Source organism: Fringilla coelebs (genome assembly GCF_963513975.1).
Source record: "Fringilla coelebs genome assembly, chromosome: 1".
Lineage (NCBI taxonomy): Eukaryota > Metazoa > Chordata > Aves > Passeriformes > Fringillidae > Fringilla > Fringilla coelebs.
The window spans coordinates 83,867,077-83,871,458 of NC_140028.1; positions in this window are offsets into that span (position 1 = coordinate 83,867,077).

The window sequence follows — 4,382 nt, forward strand, 5'->3', positions numbered from 1 at the left end:
GGGAGAGTCATGGTTTTATGAAATGGCACAAGAACTTGGTCTGCAATACCTGGTTGCAAAGGCTCGGGTAGGTTTGCAGAGGAGAGTGTGTATTGCAGCCTGCAGATGGGAACGCAATAGTCTCTGCACTGAGTGCTTTGAAAACCCAATGCCTTGCAAACAAAAAGTACTAGCACAAAACCCATGCAAAAATTTGGAACACTATGATGTTGTGTTTGTTCTGAGCTTCTGGGACTTGTTTCAGCACTTTAGCAAAGAAAGCTGCTGCTGCCATAGATGGGGTTTGCCAAAACAAGGCTAAAAAACTCCATTTTAATTTCATCCTTATCTTTATTTGCACAAACTCAGTCAATGAGTGCAAGATACATGACTGAAGGCCTTTAGGGAAGCAATTACCAGGAAATCAGAAGAAAGATAATACCTTGCATAATAGTACAAATCAGCTTTAAGAGGAGACTGATGTCTGTCTGTATTTATTGTGTTGGTATCAGCATTCAGTAACTGAACTGTAACTCAATAACACTGAGACAAATTTGGTTTTCTACAGACAGGGTGCACAAAACAAAATCTCAGCAATAAGAATCTCAAATCAGCTTCACATTGAACCATTTCAAAAAACCCAGCAACCCTACTGGCTAGTATTCCCCTCCCATAATTTATGTCACACAATAAGATGGTTGTGTTTTTCCTTAATACTCCATGCTTTTTTCCTGTGCTCTTGTCAGAACAAATGACTGACTAGTGCTGACTCCAACAGAGAAAACTGGCATGCTATCTGTATTCACATTTCTAAATAATATGGTGCTTCAACTATCCTCTTGAGAAGGATTTTGTTTGTAGAACCACTGAATGAACACAGACCTCACTAAGTTCAAAGCAGGGAAATTTTGAGTAGAAGATGTTTTAACTGAGTAAAATGGTAGAATATGTAATTTTAATGAGTTAAAGAGATACAAGATGAGAGACTGAAACATCAGAAGTCTCAATATAAAATCAGGAACTTAACGTTAGTCTTAGCAAAGCAGCATTCACCACATAAAAAAAATTCTGCTTGCAAAATCTTTGGTTTATATTACCCTTAGGAATGCAAGATATAGAAGTCAGCCTGCCTGTAGTTAAACTTTGTAGAAGGGAATTGCTAAATTCTTGAGCACATTGAGTATTTGAGTGCCCCGTTCAAAACCAATATGCAACAGGCTGCTGGTTTGAGTAGACAACATGTGAGTTTCTTCCAGTGAAATAGAGGATTACAGTAGCTGGATTTCCCCCTGCATTTTGGCCTCTCCAAAGCAGACCAGCCATTATAACAAGACAAAACTCTGAGAAATATTTATTCACTGTGCTGTGATGAGTAATCCAGACTTTGTACTTTTGCTAACAGACTTCCTAGGAAAGCCCTTTGGTTTTGTCATTTAAACAGAAAAACCACCACCACCCACCACCAATTGTTTGTTTTTTGTCTGATTCATACAGTTGAAATTGCTCATCCTAGGAAGTTGATACCATAGCGTGGATAAGGAAGACAGTTATCTCTGCATTTTACGTCACTTTATACGAGAGATAAATTTACTAGATAAATTTACACGGATGAGTTAACTCAGAGCATGTGTAGCTCTACTTTTGCTGTTAAATATTTTGGTCTACATATGACCAAAATCCTTGTAAAGTTCATAAACCTGATCAAGTCTTGGACATGGATGGTTGAGTTGATTTACTATGGTTTATTACAGTAATAAGACCAGTCCAGTTCTCTTGCACCTATTGAGATAAAAAGATACAATGGAAATCAGAACCTTGCTTTTGGTTTGGGTTTCCTTTTCTTTTTCAGTTAAGTTTTTGTTGTTAATGTTGTTTTTTGTTTTGGGATTTGTTTTCTTTTTTTTTTTACTGTAGTGAACCGCTAGTTCTGTCATATTATCTTGTGGTACCATCTAAAAGCAGGCTATTAGCAATATTCATTAAGAGGCCTACGCAATCCCAGACTACTTAGTAACAATAAAAAACAAAAACCACAGCCAAAATCCTGGAGAGCACAGCCTGTCTGGAAACATGCTGAACATGCAGGGTAGCTGCCGGCAATTCAGATAATGAACTCATCACAGCAGCCAGAAAATGTATCTTCAGGATAGATGGGAATTCAAACAACCAGCTCATATAAACACTTACATTTTTAAAGCCATTTCATGGAAAATGGTATGCAGTCATTTTGGTCAAGCACTTTTCTCTCAACACAAGAGAAAATGCTCACGGAAAAGGGAAAAAATGCAGTCCAAAGGTGAAACTGAGGGTTTCAACTTTTTGTGCACAGAAAACAGGACAAGAAAAAAAAATTCAAGTAATGATTTCACATAAATATTTAGTATGAGACAACTCCTTGCCAGCTGTATCATCCAAATTTTTATCTGTGAGAGTCAAACAAGCTAAATGCTGGAAACAATATTCATTAGGTAATTTTCTAAAAAATCTTGCAATGGAACGAATTTGGGGAATTATTTGATATTTCTGTCGCAGTTATTCGTATCGCTCACATGAGCATGTTACTGCTGGAAGAAACTTACATCAGTACAATTTGTTTCTCAGAGTACTGAATTCCCCAACATGGAATGGCTATGGCATGCATGGCCTTTCTCATGATCTGCATTATTTCTTAGTGGCACAACTTATGTGAAAGAAAAAGAGATCGTGGCATGGTGAATTTTGATGGTGCTCCTTACAGCAGAAGCAGTTGTTACCTGATGGAATCCAAATTTTCTACTGACACTGCAATGTTTGGTATTTCCTTAAAGCTCTACACTCTGAAGAGTAAATAAATATACCACTATACCAGCATGCAATTCATAACCATTTTTGCCCTTCAGTGAGCTTCTCAACGTAAATTTCAGGTAGTGAAAAGCCAGAAAACAAAAAAGAAATGTGCTCTGTGATTTTTGAATTTCATTCTTTCATCCTGTGCTTTTGAAGCAGTTTCACTAGGAGATTGGCTTTCGCTTGTTGAAAGCAGTATTGCCAATCCTGTGTGGAGACTGGATAAATTGCTGAAGAGAGGAAATGGATGTTTTTGCCTTGGGTCTGTTTTGGAGGGATGGGAGATGTCCACCTCTGAGTACATCTGGTCCTGATAGACTTTCTAATGGAGGGTGGAGTTCTTCAAAGAGAGGAAATGACCCTCCATAAGGGGATATAAAAGAGGTGCACATCAGCAGCAGGGAGAGAGCAGGAAGCAGCCACTCTCCAGTGCTGCTAATTACCGCAGGGAGGAAGGGAAAAGGTAAATAATCCTTGGCTTGAAGAGCAGCCATGCGACACAATGGCTTTGAAACATTAACTCCTTGTTACCAATATTTTGGTAGCCCATTAAACAGCACTGTCTGGTGGATCTGCCATGAGGGGCACGATTTCTGCCTCCACTGGAGGCTGAGGAATGAAGCACCTCGTCTGAGCCCTTTGCCAACCTGTGCTGCCCTCTGAAGGTGAGCACGTGCTGGTTCAGCATTGGAAAAGAACACACCTTGCTTTATTCCTCGAGAGGCATTTCAGAGGACCATCAGGATAAAAATACGAATCTAATTAATTACCCCCTTAATTTATGCAACAAGCAAGTTCCAACCAAACAACAACAAAGTGAATTGTATTAAACAGAAAAGCATGCAAATGTACATAAATAAAGCTTGCTGAAATACTTGCTTGTCTTTAGAACATTTTGCCCATTCAAAAACTACTTATTTAAGGTAGGAGAACATAGAAATGTTTAAAGAATATGAGTTAAACCCTCTAACAGTACACAATCATGCAAGAGGCTCAATTTCTGAAACATTTGAGTTACATCAGGATCTTTGGCTTCACCCCTACATCACGCAGAACTTCGTATGAAGGGAGTCTCACAAAAAATTAATCTCCAATACAAATCACAAAGTTTTGGAGGCTGTATATACAAAACTCTTGATCAAGGCCAAAGGTCAGCAATCTGTCTTGAGAATTAAGAGCAATAAGCAGAATATAGCTGGCTTCTGGACTTGGCACTGCATTCTCAGCCCACAGACCTCCTGGCTTGTGACCATTGCTCTGAATGAGCTCCAGACACGCGGCTGTGGCAGCCCCTCTGATCTGAGCCCACGCAGCACAAATACCTCTGCTGTCAAGAAATACCCACCTGCAACTGGTGTGTTCCAGACAGCTGACCTGCAGGTGGTCCTATCACAGCTGGAGAGCGCTGCAAACAGCTTGGTATCATTCCAGTAGTCATTTTCATGACTATTCTGCTTACAAAATGAATTAAACTTGCTCTGGAAAGAAGGGATAATAAAATTAAAGGGAGATCAAACTTTCAAAACCACACTGCTGTCATAGGAGTATTTAAACAAATGCATAGACACTATTTGTAA